The sequence below is a fragment of the Podarcis cretensis genome (genome assembly GCF_951804945.1).
Source record: "Podarcis cretensis genome assembly, chromosome: 10".
In the NCBI taxonomy this organism is placed as follows: domain Eukaryota; kingdom Metazoa; phylum Chordata; class Lepidosauria; order Squamata; family Lacertidae; genus Podarcis; species Podarcis cretensis.
The window spans coordinates 62,204,706-62,222,828 of NC_137179.1; the positions used below are offsets into that span (position 1 = coordinate 62,204,706).

Sequence of the window (18,123 nt, forward strand, 5' to 3'; positions counted from 1 at the left end):
GAGTTGTACCATCTTTCAATTTCTGTGCTGTCCACGCAGCCATGATTACATACATAAATCGTTTTGTCTGGTCCTTCGGGATCTCTGGTCCTATAATACCTGTAATGGTTATAAGGGGTTACTTGTGCGTAAGTTGCCGTTACTTTCGGCTAGATTGCCTGGCTAACCATGCCCCGGCTGACAGCCCTTCACTCCGTGGCCATTCAGTCGCTTTCAGAATCCGTCAGTGGGCGTTTCTTGAACCTCTTCCAGCATAGAAGTTGTTTGACACCCAATCTCCGCCTACTCTCCCTGCGCGGAACTCTTCTGCGCAAGGAAGGAGTGGGCAGAGGCGTGCCCGTGCTCTCTCCACTAGTTTCGGGCGAAGAGTCTTGGAGACCCCTCTCCGAATCCTCCATCTCCCTCCCTTCTCTACTTGTGTTGCGCTGAATTCCTTCCCCTCTGCTGGTCCCCTCTCCTGCATCGCTCGGGAGCCTTGCCTCCACCTCTCGCTCCGATGTCAGTTCCCTGACAATATCTAAAAGAAAAGCTTTTGTTTTCTCAGGAAAAGTTATTTCCAGCATTTTTTTCAGTTAATTATACAGTGGTACCTCTAGTTATGAACTTAATTCATTCCGGAGGTCCGTTCTTAACCTGAAACTGTTGTTAACTAGAGGCGTGCTTTTGCTAATGGGGCCTCTTGCTGCCGCTGCGCTGCCGGCACACGATTTCCGTTCTCATCCTGGGGCAAAGTTCTCAACTCGAGGTAACTCTTCCAGGTTAGCGGAGTTTGTAACCTGAAGCATTTGTAACCTGAGGCGTTTGTAACTCGAGGTACCACAGTATATCATTTCCCAGATGTCTTTTATCATCTGACATTACCACCACATGTGATAAAAAGTACCCTCTTTTTTAAAAAATAAAACATTTCCAGCACGTTTTAGACTTTGATCTGTACGTCTTAGTCCTCTTGGACTTCCTGGCTATGCCCTTCCGTTAGATGACAGAGCTGTGTGTGACAGAGCTTGGAAAGTTCATTAAAAAGAAACTATTGTAGTTCAAGTTCAATGCATTGGATTCAACTAATGCAGTCCACTAATGGAAGTCAGCACCGTGATTACCACCAGTGCAGTGGGGCTGATGTGATTGAGTCCAGGGGCAGAGCAAGGTAGGTGTGGACCGCCCTGGGTGTCATCCTTGAGGGGAGTGACATGCGGCATGCTGCCTGCCTACGAATCCCGCCTACCACAAGCCATTGGGGGAAGGGAGGGAGCTGTGACGCTTTGCCTTTTTGACATCCCTGCACTCCTGGGCTGCTGGAGAAGGAGAAGAAGAAGAGTTTGGATTTGATATCCCGCTTTATCACTACCCTAAGGAGTCTCAAAGCGGCTAACATTCTCCTTCCCCTTCCTCCCCCACAACAAACACTCTGTGAGGTGAGTGGGGCTGAGAGACTTCAGAGAAGTGTGACTAGCCCAAGGTTACCTAGCAGCTGCATGTGGAGGAGCAGAGACACAAACCCGGTTCACCAGATTACGAGTCTACCACTCTTAACCACTACACCACACTGGCATGCAGACGGGCAGAGAGAGGACGGGAAGGAGGCAGCCGAGTAAACAAGTGAAGGGAGGAGGGAAGTAGAGAAGCAGGAGTGTCCTCAACTCAGGACCCAAATCTTGTAATCCCCAAAAAAGCTTAACAACTTTGGCCAACCCTCACCTCAAAAAGCTGAACAAATCCTGGCAATGACAATGGGTAGACCACAGCCAGTCTTTTTATACTGTGAGTGGATCACAGTCTCTTGGGAGTCCAACTCAGGGGTTGGCAACGTTTTTGTGGCTTGGGCTGGTTCACTGTCCCGCAGACACTGCGGTGGGCCGGAGGTGCGCACATGCACGCATGTGCAAATGCTATTTCCAGCGCTCTTTCTGGCATGGAGGAGGCATGCACAGCTTCCCACTGGCTGCAGGAGCTTAAGGTAAAGTTAAAGGGACCCCTGACCATTAGGTCCAGTCGTGACCGACTCTGGGGTTGCGGCACTCATCTCACTTTACTGGCCAAGGGAGCCAGCGTACAGCTTCCGGGTCATGTGGCCAGCATGACTAAGCCACTTCTGGCGAACCAGAGCAGCACATGGAAACGCTGTTTACCTTCCCGCCGGAAGCGGTACCTATTTACCTACTTGTACTTTGACATGCTTTCGAACTGCTAGGTTGGCAGGAGGAGGGACTGAGCAACGGGAGCTCACCCCGGCACAGGGATTCAAACCGCCAACCTTCTGATCGGCAAGTCCTAGGCTCTGGGGTTTAACCCACAGCGCCACCCACGTCCCTCCTCTGTAAAGGACTGCAACGTTCTCCAGGAATACCTGTATCTGACCAGTAACCTAGACCCCGTCTCTTTATTCACGTTTCCATTGGTCTCCAAATCTGTGTTTCCACTGTTGTTCTACGTGCAACTGAAATGAAATACAAATAAATGACCTTTTAATAATCGGGAGTGCCTTGGAGTAAGTGTTAAGTAGAAAGCTAATCTTGGCTTAGGAATGGTAAGAACTGCATAATGATATTGGCTCTGACCTCTTGGGCTATACTAGATGCATGAAACTTATATTATTGGAGGGTGTTTTTTGGGGTGGGTGGTGGCGGCGAGAATTATATTTAGAGGTTAACAAAACCCCTCGTTTACACTTTCGTTGCTGTTTTTCATAATAATTTTAAGCACATGCCAACCTGTAGTTAATAGTCTTAATGAATAGATTTCTGTCCCAAAATAAAAAGAGCTGATTTCAGATCTAGAATTCCAGGGTAATAAATGTTAAGTGTTTCCTTGGTACCTTGACCCCTATCCCTATTGGGACAGTAGTACTGCTCCACCCTTGAGCCCTAGTAGCTACAATATTTAACATTATTCTAGCTCAGTAAAAATCCACATTGTTTTGCGAGGTCTCTTTGTACCCAGGCTATGCCTGCATTTCTCTGCTTAATGGGATTTGTCATTCTCATCCACTCTGCGCTCGCGCTCTCTCTCTCTCTCTCTCTCTCTCTCTCTCTCTCTCTCTCTCTCTCACTGTAAGAGGGTTGCTCTCTGAATAAATCCTAGATATTGCTTTTGAGTAAGTGCAGACACCTTTAGTTACTCCAAACATAAACACAACTTTATTTAACAAATGACAGGCATATATATGAGTTTACAGCTGCCTCTTAATTCTCCCCTAGTGATCACTTCCTGTGTTAAAGTATTCTAGTGAATTATTCTTACATCTATATATCTTCTTTTATGCTCTAAGTTGTTTTGAGTGTCTTCTGCTGCTCAGCTTGGACTCTCTTTCCATCTCTATTAACTAACTAACTAACTAACTAACTAACTAACTAACAAACAAACATCTCTTACCTTCAGTATGGATGTATTTTCCCCAGGATGACTAATGGTGTAATATGAACCAAAAACTACAACTGAAGAAATAATAATGTAGATTTTAGTATAATAATAATAATATTAATAAAAGAGAAGTTAATATAGCAAAACTAATACTAATACCACAAAACTAATACAGTACTGTTGCATCTTACATGCATTTAACCTGTGTGATTTCAACCATATGCTGTTGAAGGCTGGCTAGTTGAAATTCAGTGGAAACAAGGCAAAGAGCTCAAAAGCTATATCTATCTATCATCTATCATCTATCTATCTATCATCTATCTACCTATCATCATCTATCTATCTATCTATCTATCTATCTATCTATCTATCTATCTATCTATCTATCATCTATCATCTATCTATCTATCTATCTATCATCTATCTATCTATCTATCTATCATCTATCTATCTATCTATCTATCTATCTATCATCTATCTATCTATATCTATCTATCTATCATCTATCTATCTATATCTATCTATCTATCATCTATCTATCTATTAGTTTTCAAATTTTAACAAATCCATCCAAATTTAAATTTAATACATTTTTTTTTTTAAAAAAAGGTTCCCCACTCCCATTGCAAGCATATGTCCATTACATTCCTGATGTTACCGCTTCATTCTTCGAGCTTAAAAGCTTTTTTTGGTGAGGGGTTCAGGGATGGGTGTAGCCAAGATTTTTGTTAGTGGAAGGGGGGGCAGCCAAAGTTGTTGCGCATTTTTTTAGGAAATCAAAGTTGTTGAGCTTTCCTTGGGAAACCACGGGTTCAGGGTTCAAGGCTGAGCCAAGACCTGTTGGCACCTGAAGCAAACAACAAAATGGTGCCTCCCACACCAGGGAAGAAGGGCTGAGTGAAAATCAATGTCAGGGGGGGAAAAGGGGGGGGGGATAAAGATCTGCATCGAGAACAAGGATGGGAAGAGACTGGCAGAACCACCTATTTGCCAAGAGGTGGCATTTGTGTGCGCGGTATTGCCAAGGAAGCAGCATGAAATATACTCGGAGTCCTACAGTGATTTCATGCTCTTTATTGCAGCTTGTAAAACAGTGATTCAATTTCCCCCCCAAACCTCAGGCTTTTATATACATTCTTTACACAATGAGTCCCGTCTGATTGGCTGATTCTGCTTCTCTCCTGGAGCCTGATTGGTCTTCTCCTGCAGGCCAATCAGTTGTTGCATTCTACGATCCTAATAGGCTGATTAACTTCCTCCTGGAGCCTGATTGGTCCTCTCCTGCAAGCCAATTACAAAATCATACAAACAGGTCGAATCAACAATGCAATTGCACAAAACATCTTTATATTCCACAATTGCTTGTTTCTGTTTTAAAGAAATCAATGAAATAAAAAGGAATGTATCATTTGATTTGGCAGAAGGGTAGCTTGGTAGATGGGTGGGAAATAAATTATATTCACTTCAATTTCTGTGCCTTTAGATCAAATTCCAGAAACTCCCCCATTAGATATTTGTTAGGTTCAGTATTTGTGATCAAAGGATGAGGAGGTGGGTTTTTTTATCTGAACACGGCAAGGCACTGATGAAATTGCAAATCACCTTAAAGAGATTTTGACCGCAAGAGGCAGGCAGCTGCGCCAGAACTGTTTATAGTCTGTTCTGTAACACTAATAAGCTAAATGCTTGTATTCTGCTCTTGTTCATTTTGTTTGCTAGTTGCTGTTAACAACTGGGCCTTTTCTTTCTTTCTTTTTTAAAAAAAGTCAATCTTGAACATCTGAACACCGGCTCCAACTCAACTATCCAGCTTAATTACAGAAGGATATAAAATTTTAACACCTATAAATGGCCTCTTATTTTGCCTATAAACTTGAGACACTGCAACAGAGGAGTTATTAAGAGAACAAGACTAGAGGTGGGGGTTGGAAAAAGAGAACACATTAGCTTTGAGGTGCAGCAAACTCCACTGTTTGGGAGGACTCATTCATCCAACGTTTTTTTCTCTCTTCAAACTCTAAGGTCGATTAGGTGAATGGTCTGTTTCCTTGCAGGTCAGTTTTTCCTGTAGCAAATCTATTCCCTCCATTAGTCTTAATGCCTCAAATTTGCACTTGTGGTTGGAAGAGGTTTTTATCCCCCATCCCCACCACATTTTTTGCACAAATAAAGGGTTGTTATTGTTTAGTCGTTTAGTTGTGTCCGACTCTTTGTGACCCTGTGGACCAGAGCACGCCAGACATTTCTGTCTTCCACTGCCTCCCGCAGTTTGGTCAAACTCATGTTTGTAGCTTCGAGAACACTGTCCAACCACCTCGTCCTCTGTCGTCCCCTTCTCCTTGTGCCCTCCATCTTTCCCAACATCAGGGTCTTTTCCAGGGAGTCTTCTCTTCTCATGAGGTGCCCAAAGTATTGGATCCTCAGCTTCAGGATCTGTCCTTCCAGTGAGCACTCAGGGCTGATTTCCTTCAGAATGGAGAGGTTTGTTCTTCTTGCATGGGACTCTCAAGAGTCTCCTCCAGCACTTTAATTCAAAAGCATCAATTCTTTGGCGATCAGCCTTCTTTATGGTCCAGCTTTCACTTCCATACATCACTACTGGGAAAACCATAGTTTTTACTATACGGACCTTTGTTGGCAAATAAAAGGAGCCCTTGATAAATAAAATGTGTCCATTTGCTAATACGTTGCCAAGCCCTTATTAAAGAAACTGGTAATCAATATTAGAATCAGATTAATATGATTAAGAAATACATGAACTATTAATAACAGGTGGTACATAACATTATTATAAAAAGGGGAAGGAAATGGCATTGGCACAGTACATTAAATGTCAAAACATTGAAAAACGATATTCTGTTTAGAAAGAAATGAATTCCTTCTGCAGGAATCAGTCAATTTGCTTTTTTGCTCCAGATGAAATTCGGGTGGTAACTCTGATCAGAACATGATAAAGTGTGAAGTTATTGGTCACTTGGTTTGAAAATACTGATACTTCTCCGGAATTGAATTGGGAAATCTATGAAGGGAACACCATGTCTTTCCACACTGGGGCCATTTAGTGAATTAGCTGCCGCAATTGCTTGAATTGAAATCAGAAGCAGTCAAAATCCTATAATGCCCATATGGGCAAGGTTGTAAGTATGTTTACTCAGAAGTAAACCACACTAGGTTCAAAGGGAGCTACTCCACCTGAAGTGTGCTTAGAATTCAATCACAAAGGCATATGCATTTACTTTTTTATTTTTTTGTCAAATCTTTTTTATTAAATTTTACATTGCAAATTTAAATTCAAACATTAAACATCAATATCACTGTTATGTACTGAAATTCTCACCCTGGGCCAGCAGGGGGCTACTGTAGATAGTTCAAGTCCATATATGCAAATAAGGGATCGAAAGTGACATTCAGTGACTGGATAGTTATAGAAAGTTGTTACAGTTACGTTGTACTGGAGCTCTATATAAGCAGGCTGGCTGAACCCTTCAGTTCAGTTCTGTTCTGGCCTGTGAATAAACAAGAGCTGTTTGAAGAATCGCTGTGTCGTCTGATATGTTCACCCACAACTTAACCATCATCATTTAGGATTCTCTGAATCCTTTGACTCCCCTCCACCCTTCCATGGTTACCATTATCAATCTTTTTCCAACCGCTTCTCTTATTTTCTCTATTTTTCCTTAAATAATCTATTTTCCCCATAATTTTTAGTACATTACAAGCGTTACTCAAACCCTGCCAAAGTTTTTAGTGGTTTACAGTGTTCTCTTAAATACATTGTAATTTTTTCCCATTCCTTCTTAAAGTTCTTCTCTTCCTGATTTCTGATTTTCCTGCTCAGAATTTGGTGGGGTTGAAAACAGCCCCCCCGGAGCTCCCAACCTTTGCATTTTTTTTAAATGGACCCTTTAATTGAATGTTTCCTATTCCTTTCTGTTGACTGGTCTCTAAGTCATTTTATCTCTGCAGCTAATAATAATAATAATAATAATAATAATAATAATAATAATAATAATTTATTAGAGCAATTGTGCTTCAGTGAAAAAAGAAAATGCAACCTTTTTAAAAACAGTGTAGTGATTAGAGGGGCTGATTAGGACTCGTGAGACCAAGGTTCAAATCTCAACTCAGATTTACTCACTGAGTGCCCTTGGGCCAATCACTGCCTCTCTGCCTAACCTAGGCAGAGGGCAGAGGGCCTTCTTGGTAGTGGCGCCCGTTTTGTGGAACACCCTCCCATCAGATGTCAAAGAAATAAACAACTATATGACATTTAGAAGACATCTGAAGGCAGCCCTGTTTAGGGAATTTTTTTATGACTGATGTTTTAATGTATTTTTAATCTTTTGTTGGAAGCTGCCCAGGGTGGCTGGGGAAACCCAGCCAGATGGGTGGGGTAGAAATAAATTGTTGTTGTTGTTGTTGTTGTTACAGTGGTACCTCGGGTTACATACGCTTCAGGTTACAGACTCCGCTAACCCAGAAATAGTACCTCGGGTTAAGAAATTTGCTTCAGGATGAGAACAGAAATCATGCTCTGGCGGCGCGGCAGCAGCAGGAGGCCCCATTAGCTAAAGTGGTGCTTCAGGTTAAGAACAGTTTCAGGTTAAGTACGGACCTCCAGAACAAATAAAGTACTTAATGTGAGGTACCACTGTATTATTATTATTATTATTATTATTATTATTATTATTATTATTATTATTCCTACCTCACAGGGTTGTTTTGTGGATTAAATAAGGAGGGGGGAACCATGAACCCCACCTTGAGCTTCCTTAAGAAAAAGGAGAGATGTAAATGCAACGGTCGGTCTGTCTGTCTGTCTGTCTGTCTCTCTCTCTCTCTCTCTCTGAAATTAAAACAAATCCATGCCACAATTCTAACAGCACTATGCATGTGCAGTTAGAAGCAAGTACACATACAGCAGTGTTCTGTCACCTGTGTTTCAACTCTCTCATTTCTGTATATGTCAGTGCTTTAACAAAGTGAATATGTATACGGTGGGGAGAATTAGCTGAAGCCGAGCTTCTTCAAGATGGGGAAACATGAATCTTCACCCGATAGAGTCTCCTTGCCGATGAATTTAATTATTGGGATTTCCATTAATACATCAGGACTTTATTATGAGAGACAAGTGTGCAAACATTTGCTACAAGGTGCAGCCGTGTCTGGGGAAGCTTGCAGTCGAAAAAATCAGGACAGCCGAGGAGACTGAGTCAAAACGAATAGTGAACACAAGCTTATTGAACTGAGTTATATTTGAATAGATTGTGTAAGGCCTTGTTCCTTGAGGACAACTACTCCTAACATCACAGGAAAAAGTCTCTCTTAATGAAGAAGATTGGAGCCTTTTCTGACATGCTAGCGATTTCAGATAGAATTCTTACTTTATTCCAGGCTAGATATTTCAAGAAGCTTATTGTAAAGGAAATGTTGTTACAGTACATCAAAACATTTGGATGAAGAAAGCTTTTCTCTCTTTTATCAGGCTGGGATAGGTTTTATAAGCTGTTGTACATAAATCTGTATAACTATACACCCCAAGGGTGCAAATTGTTTCTTGAGTGTATGCAGATACTTTTTTTGATGATGATAATAATAACTTTATTAACTGTTTTGCTGAGGAGCACAGAGCAATCTGGTTCCTGGGTAGTCTAACTATTCAGGTAGATTATAAATCAAGAGCGGTTTAATCGGTTCTCAAATGCTAGTAATCAAAGTCCTGTCCTTATGGGGGATGGAGATATCAGAGCATGCCCAGAATAATAATAATAACAATAAATAATAATAATAATAATAATAATAATAATAATAATAATAATAATTTATATCCCGCCCTCCCCATCCGAAGCCGGGCTCAGAGCGGCTAACAACAGTAAAAGTAACACAGTTTACATAAAATCACAATCAATTAATTGAAATACATTCTAAAATCAATTCATTCTAAGATAAATTCAGAATCAAATTAATGGCAATCATTGGGCTAGAGTTCTATGAGGATTGCAGAAGGAGAGAGGGGGTCAGGCTGTGCCTTGGCCAAAGGCTTGGTGGAACAGCTCTGTTTTGCAGGCCCTGTGGAAAGATGTCAAGTCCCGCAGGGCCCTAGTCTCTTGTGATAGAGTGTTCCACCAGATCGGGGCGAATGAATGAAAGAAGGTGTCAATGATGTTCTTTTGTGGCTGCAGGAATGATAGAATCATAAAGCTGGAAGATATCATGGAAGCCATCGAGCCCACCCACCACCTCTGCTCAGTGCAGGACACAACTACAGTGAGGGGGGGGGCTGGATCTGTTTGATGGGCCTTACCTCCCCTATTTCTCATGGGTTCAATTTGACAGGGGTCAGGGCTTGTCAATCGTGTGATGTCACAGTGACATCAGATGATGGGGAGCTTTGAAGTGCTGCCCATCGGCTGTTCATCAATACTTCAACTTGCCAAAGAAAAAACTAATGCAATATAAGATGGGGAATACCTGGCTTGGCCATAGTACATGCAAAAAAGATCTAGAGGTTTTAGAAGACCACAAGCGTAACATGAGACAACAGTGTGATGCAGCAGTAAAAAAAGGCTAATGTTGTTCTAAGCTGCATCAACAGGAGCATAGTGTCCAGATCGAGGGAAGTAATAGTTCTGCTCTATTTTGCCTTGGTCAGATCACACCTGGAATACTGGGTCCAATTATGAGCACTACAGTTTAAGAAGGATGTTGACAAGTTAGAATGTGTGTTGAGAAGGACAACCAAGATGACTGTGTATCTGGAAACCAAGCCTTCTGAGGAACGGTTGAAGGAGTCAGATATGGTTTAGCTTGGATAAGACCTGACTGAGAGATGATAGCCATCTTCAAGTATCTCAAGGGTTGTCACATGGAAGATGCAGCAAGCTGGTTTTCCCCTGCTCCAGAAGGTAGGATGCTTTAGTTGAGATTCTGCATTGCAGGTTAGATGATCCTGAAAGTCCCTTCCAACTCTATAGTTGTATGATTCTGTGATTCTACACTTATAACTGCTGCTGTGCCCACTTTTGTCTGGAGTCAGGTGTCAGCAATGGGGTGGCACTTTCTGTTCACTAGTGCTAGGACCGGGGGCTTTTTTCAGCTGGAACTCACCGGAACTCAGTTCCAGCACCTCTCAGATGGGTGCCATTGCCATGATAAGAGAATAAGGGAGGCGTTCGTAATGAGTTTTGGGACCTCTTTTTTCTAGAAAAATAGCTCTGGCTAGGACCTTTACACATAATGTTATGAGCTACATTCGTACCTTGGATCCCGAACGCCTTGCGAGTCGAATGTTTTGGCTCCCGAACGCCGCAAACCCAGAAGTGAGTGTTCCAGTTTGCGAATGTTCTTTGGAACCCGAATGTCCGATGCGACTTCCACGACTTCTGGTTGGCTGTAGGAGCTTCTTGCAGCCAATCGGAAGCCGCACCTTGGTTTCTGAACGATTTGGAAGTCCAACGGACTTCTGGAATGGATTCCGTTTGACTTCCAAGGTACGACTGTACTTCCTTTATACTAGCTTTCCCCAAGATGGTGTCCTCCAGCTGTTTTGGACTACAATTCATTATCCCTGACCATTGACTGTGCTGACTGGGGGTGATAAGAGTTGGAGCATAACAAAATCTTGTGAGAACAGGATGCTGGAACTTGATGGGCATTGGCCTGATCCAGGCAGGCTCTTCTTATATTCTTCACATTTGGAGGGCAGCAGGTTGGAGAAGACTGCTATATAGTGACTCACAGGCTCAGGCTGTAAGTTCATCCCTCAAAGTTGGTGGAATAGTTTGAAAAGTGCTCCAAGAAAGAGTTTTCCCAGCGTGACATCTGCAAGTTCCTATAAGTAACTTTAAATACTACTACACTTCTGGAATGACTCGCAACTTCTGCTGCTAAATTTAGCTACAGCACTGCTGTCGGTTGCTGATAAGCTAAAATTACATCCCTTTGATTTGCTTGCCATTTAAAAATATTTCAGAGGATTATTACATTTATAATCAGGATTATCACTCTCTTTCCATACTGGATTTAAGTCATGCGGTGGAAGAATGATTTCATACTTGACTATCTTTGTGTTCCCAGACAATATGCATCATAAATTTACCTCCTTATGGAGTAGCTCTGAAGAAACTGGGAGAGCAAATTCATTCAAGATTTTTTAAGCATCATTCATCAGAATGGTAATTTCCTCTGTATACACGCACACAAAACAAGAAGTAAGTTGTTAAAATGAAGTGTCCACTGGATAACCCGCTGAGAATTTATTGGCAGCTGCTGTTATAATCTCCTCATGTTTACGTTATTTGTGTTGATATTCATGTTGACTTTCTGAAATCAGTAGCTGCATGATTAGAGGCGAGGAAAGGAATTCAAATATTATCCACTGGGTTTCTGAAGAGCAAGGATGAACAGTTTGGGCCTCATTTGATCCTCAGGGTTCTTATGGGCAAATTTGAAGTCTCTGATTAGAATCATGAAAATCTACTCTAATTATCCCCCACCCCAAAGTAATTTTCCGACAGTGCAATCCGCTACTCAGAAGTTGAGTCTATTCAGATGTTTGAGTTCAATGGGACTTAGTACCCTTGTATAGGATGTCAGCCTTAATCTCATAATGATAAAGAAGTTTTAGCCAGCCTTGATGATAGTATAAATTCCAATATGCTCACCATAGTGGTGTGTATTGGCCCTGTGAGAACCTCAAATTATGAGGCAACTTGGATTTTCCATGTTTCGGAGTCATATTGTACCATTAACAATACATCTTGAGGCAGATTAGGGATGTGTCTAAGCTTCAAAGGTGTTCTGTGGCCTCGGCTGCTGAAAAAAGAGAGAAACAGTGGGAAATGATCTATAATGAAATGAAAAAGGTGTTTAAGTACACCTTCCTGAAGAAACTAGAGGCCTTTCTCTTGGGCATGGTCGGCCAATTGGTGTTAAAGAAGGACAGAACATTTTTTATGTATGCTACAGCAGCAGCAAGAATTCTTATCGCAAAGTATTGGAAGACACAAGATCTACCCACCCTGGAAGAATGGCAGATGAAGGTGATGGACTATATGGAGTTGGCGGAGATGACTGGCAGAATCCGAGACCTGGGAGAAGAGCTGGTGGAAGAGGACTGGAAGAAATTTAAAGACTACAGAAACAGTGTAAAATTTATGAATGTTAAAATGATGTTGGATTAAAAATAATTGGCATTAGTGATAAAGTTAGAAAGAGCATGCAAAAATGAATTGATGGATGAAAATATTTGAGTTGTGATATGTTAAGATACAAAGTTAAAGATGATAAATTGAAAGAGGGTAAGGATTTGCTGATTTGATTATGTAAATGGGAATACAAAAAGGGGAGGTGTGAGGAGGTCAAGGAAACAAGGTAATGAGCTTCAAGGTTAGAAAAGGAATAATGGAATTTTTCTTTCTTCTTTCTATTTTTATCTATTTTTTGTTTTTTTGTATTTTGTATTTTTCTGTTTTTGTTTTTCCTTTCTTTGCTGTATTTTGTTATGATTCTGTAAAATCTTAATAAATATTTATTAAAAAAAAAAAGAAAGAAAGACAAAAGAGAGAAACAGAACCAAGTTGACTGGGGAAATTCCCAGAGCTTGAGAGGGGTGGGTTTTTTAATTTGACTTCCAGGGACTGGGCAGAGGAGGAATTGTGGAACCGCCTCCCCAGCCTGACCCTTCCAGAGAAGAGGAAGACAGTTCAGAATTACAACAGGGGTTTGAGGGAGATTGCAACTCAGAGGCAGATGAGGGGGAAAGTTGGGAAATAATGGGAGAGGAGGAGGAGGAAGAGGAAGCACCAGGGGGGCAGCAGCTGATGGACACAGTGTCTTTAGAAAGCACTGCAGGCCTCCCGTCCCAGAACCTGGTGAGTGTTGAAAGTAGGAGAGCAATGAGCTCAAAGGCAAGAAGGCACATAGCAGCACCCATAGGAGAGATGATGTAGGAGAGATGATGAGATTGACGAATGAGGAAGAGAGAGAGACGGAGGGTGGAGATTCACTCGGAACAATGCCATTATCCAAGAGGCTGGGTTCTAAAACCTATCTCTGTAAATACTGACTAAAAGGGGGGTGGTAAGAACATTCCTTTGTCTTTGTACTTCCAGGGCCGTGGGATTCCAGGCAGCCACCTGACTTTGATAGACACCTCTAGCTTTTAAACACAGTGAAATACTTTCCCAGGGCACTCCAAACACAGTGATCTGTAGAGAGGGATTAAAAACAGTGTGTGATTCCCATATGCATGTATGATCCCCCGGTGCAAGTCAATGGAAAGATCTTCATTGTATCCCCCAAAATCTGTGAGAGTCAGAAACCCAGCCCCATTAACTCCTTCCCTCTTTCCCTGTGAAAGTCAATGGAGGGATTCATAGGTGCCAACTTCCTGGGGCCCTGGGTGCCCAATCACCCACAAAATTCCCCATGAAGGCACTGGGCACCCACAAATTTTGGCGGGCGTCCGCAGTCGTGGGACCAAGCTGGCACTCCTAGAGGGATCTCTTTCTCTCAAGTAGAAGAGACTGTATCACTAAGAATCCATGGTTGGGGCAAACATCCACTCATCACCATTGACCCTTCACCATCCCACCCACCCCCAGTATTTTGGAAGTGTATAGAAACATCAAAAAATGCTTTAAATGGGATCAAAACATGACTTACTTTGTCTGGATGCAGCCCAATGCCCTTCCAAACACCACAATTCCAAACACTGACTGGACCTCTCTCCTTCCTTGCTGCCTTTAACCAGCAACGCAAACCCGCTTAGTAGGCATTTCAGAAATTCCAGGATGCAGTTTAATCGCTTGGTTTTCTCAAGTTGGGGCAAATGCAGTTCTTTTCTTGAATGGAAACAAAGCCATGGGAAATTCATTCCGCCCTGAGTGGAGATTCTGCTGGTGTTGAACTAGAATCAGTAGGCAGTCCCTCGGAATTAGGTTTATGATCCCATTTGCAAAGAAATAAGAAACATCAATTTAACATAACCATGAGTTGCTAACAAAGGCACTGGCGAGCAATCAGATACTCCAGTCAATTACATATGGCCTTTCATTATTAACAGGCATTCCAGCACCATCGTGTAATGGAGGTTACAGTACATTAAATGCAAATTGTTGTCTGCATGTGTGGTTGACTTAACATTCCTCAATCAGTTTTACTGTTATGCTGGAGGCTGTGCGCTAAATATAGCAAACAACTGCATTGTACTGAAATGGGGGGGGGGAGTGTGGTTGTCTGTGAACGATTAATTGAAAGTGGCAGGATTCCAGGCAGAATTTGCAGAGCTTTTCTTTAGTACTTTGGCTGCACTATATAGTTCCCATATTCTCCGCAAGGTAGCAGTGCCAAAGAGTGCTATAGCAAACTTGCCCAGATAGGCTACACACATGCGTGCCTGATTTCATCATAATTATCCACACCGAGTAAAACAATCAAAGCCAGACCTGTGCAGATGAAAAAAACCACACACCCCAAATAACTGAGGAGCCAGAGTCACATTTCCAAAGAAGTCAAAAGCCAGGAAAATTCATTAGAAATTATCCAGAGAGTGCTTAATGATGCCCAGTGGAGCATGTGGCACAGACAGGGTTTGCATTCAGCATCATATGCAGTTTTCGACCGAACGTCGAACTTTTGAAAGATGTTAACTTTTTAGATGCCCACTAACTTTTCTAACTAACGCCAGTGGCACTGTGGATTAAACCACAGAGCCTAGGACTTGCTGATCAGAAGGTTGAGGTTCGAATCCCCGTGACGGGTTGAGCTCCCGTTGTTCAGTCCCTGCTCCTGCCAACCTAGGAGCTCGAAAGCATGTCAAAGTGCAAGTAAATAAATAGGTACTGCTCTGGTGGGAAGGTAAATGGCGTTTCCATGCACTGCTCTGGTTCGCCGGAAGCGGCTTAGTCATGCTGGCCACATGACCCGGAAGCTGTATGCCGGCTCCCTCGGCCAATAAAGCGAGATGAGTGCCACAACCCCAGAGTCGGTCACGACTGGACCTAATGGGCCTCAGATGGTGATCTGAGGATCTGGGTAGCTTCATATGGGAAGAGGTGTCCTTGTTCAGTTACAGCTCCCATCATTCCTGACTATTGACCAGTTATGTGGCTAAACCACTGAGATTACCACGTTTTGTACATGTCACCATGGCATCAGTTCAGAAAAGCTAATTGTGAAAAGAAAATGCTACAGTAAAAGCATGTTAAGATACTGGGAGATTGTAAAAAAATAATAGTGACTCAGAACAGATGTAAAAGACCATTTCCCACAACTGGGTGACAATTAGACCCAAAGAGGAAACCTGAAGTTTCCACTTTCATTTTAAACTAACCACAGTTCCCTGTGATATCTGAACTTGGGGAATTGTGGTTTTTAAAGACTAAGTTTGCGAAACGCTATGTGATTTTCTCACTAACTCACTGTGTCCAATTTGCAAAACACATCATGGATAAATTTGGCCATATATGCTTTGACTTTGACTCTGTACAGATATTGTTTCCAGTGTGTCTCATCCATTGTTTCTGGATTCCGATTGTTTCATTCATTCTGAGGATGTGGCTGAGTTTTGCTATGTGTATTCCTTTTGGAAAGAGCAGATCAGGTAAGTTCACCTTTGCAAAGTGAAACAAATTTATCTCCCATCTCTACATATAGCTAACTTAAATATCTGAAAGTCTGCTACCTTCCCTACAGTCTCTTACAGGTGTTAAGAGGGCAGAAGTTGCCCTCTTGATAGTTCTGCCACCCTCAGAAGTTTGGGGTGGGGCTGCCCAAGAGAGGGCATTCTGCGTGGCAACTCCTAGGTTGAGTAATTCCCTCCCCACAAAGGTATGTATGGCATCATCATAATATAGTTTTCAGCAGATGCTTAAGACACATCTCTTTACCTTAGTTTTTGACACTTGAAATGTGTTCTTCCTGGACCCACCTTGTTCCTGTGACTGTAATCTGTTTTAAATGCTTTTAAATGGATGTAACCTTCCCTGGAACCTCATGGTGAAGGGTGGGAAAGAAATTGAAGAAGGGCATTGTGGTCTAAACCACTGAGCCTCTTGGGCTTGCTGATTGGAAGGTCGGCGGTTCGAATCCCTGTGATGGGGTGAGCTCCCGTTGCTCTGTCCCAGCTCCTGCCAACCTAGCAGTTTGAAAGCATACCAGCATGAGTAGATAAAGACGTACCACTGCAGCAGGAAGGTAAACAGCGTTTCCATGTGCTCTGGCTCTTGTCAGGGTGTTCTCTTGCGCCAGAAGCGGTTTGGTCATGCTGACCACATGACCCAGAAAGCTGTCTGTGGACAAACGTCGGCTCCCTCAGCCTGAAAGCGGTTATGAGAGCTGCACCCCATAGTTGCCTTTGACTGGACTTGACTGTCCAGGGGTCATTTACCTCTACCTAATAAATTGGAATAACAACAACACCAATCTGCTGAAGAGAGTTGTAATGACAATTGGTACCTCAGTTTTCTTTGCCTCTTAGTTTCCCTTCACAAAACTTAAGCTCAGTGCACTTTAAGCGATCTTCTTCTTTGGCGATCACTCGTAGCCAAGTAAGATTGTCTTCCATAAACACGGTTTTAAAGTTGAGTCTGTAAGTGACTTTGGAGACCAATTCTGGATCCACAAGTCCTTCCACAGTGCAGACATAGATCTCCAGGTGGGAGCTGATTATGGTGAGGGTTTGCCAAGCCTGCCTTCCTCTTAGCTTGTTTCTCCCTTTTGTCCTGAGTTTGAGAATCTTCAAAGCCCATGTCACCTTTGGTAAAAGCTGTTCTCTAATTGGAGTGGTCACAGGCTGGTGTTTCCCAGTTGTCAGTGTTTATTCTCTTTTTTTAAAAAAAGATTTGCCTTGAGAGAGTCTTTGAACCTCTTTTGTTGACCACCAGCATTACGCTTTCCATTTTTAAGTTCGGAGTAGAGTAGCGACTGAATCTGTATCCACTGCCCATGTTCTGGTTCATGAGTAGAGGCTTCCAGATTTCACAGTCCTGCCCCCGTTACCATTTGCTGATCACCATGGAACTTTTTTGGGTTTGGGATGGGTTTTTGGAAGACGCCTGTGTGTGAATTTGTTTTATGTGTGTAGATCAGTGCATGCTGACCAACACACAGTCTTCACAGTAAGGCTCTATTCCGATGGCATGAGTAGTCACGATGACCAGTAGATTCATATCTGCTGCAGCCTTCACCTGCCTTCACAGCCGTTGTAACATACTACTTGCTATCTTCCACCTGTTCTGGCATCGAGGACTTCTTGGATCATTGTCTAGCTTCTCTCCTTTGACCTTACCACCTTGGGTGACCCTGCTGTGAGTACGAGACTCCCGGCAGCTTTGCTCACAAGAGTCATAGGAACATGCAAGCCCACTTACCATGACAGGGTGATGATCCAGCGAGTGAGTTTAAGGGATCAATGGCCAGGGCAACTTGGTCAATGGTAAGGCATATTCATTACATGCATAAAATCCCAGGTTACATTTCTGTCTCCAGTTAGACCAAGGATCGTAGGTAGCTGTGCTGGTCTGAGACCCTGGACAGCAGCTTCTAGTCATAGCAGATGCTCCTAGGACAAACTAAAGCCTTGACTCAACGTAGGATAGCTTTATGTCTACTAAAGAGGAAAGATATTTCAATAGCATGAGAAATGTAACCCAAGATCTTCCATTTAATTCCCTTGCATCTTGTTTTCAGTATCCACATACACTCGACATCTGTCGCCTTGCTTTTGAAAAATAAAAATTAAATGTCATCCAAGATGAATGC

General features: G+C 42.5%; 1 long non-coding RNA gene across 1 annotated transcript; it reads right to left on the reverse strand.

Moving 5' to 3' along the window:
- Positions 1–1,251: 1,251 nt before the first annotated feature.
- On the reverse strand, positions 1,252–4,612 carry LOC307226018. The gene is made up of 4 exons (XR_013843254.1): positions 4,406–4,612; positions 3,373–3,434; positions 2,348–2,437; positions 1,252–1,295 (listed from the first exon to the last, which is right to left on the reverse strand). It is a non-coding gene; the product is annotated as an uncharacterized lncRNA (long non-coding RNA).
- Between the last annotated feature and the right edge of the window lie 13,511 nt (positions 4,613–18,123).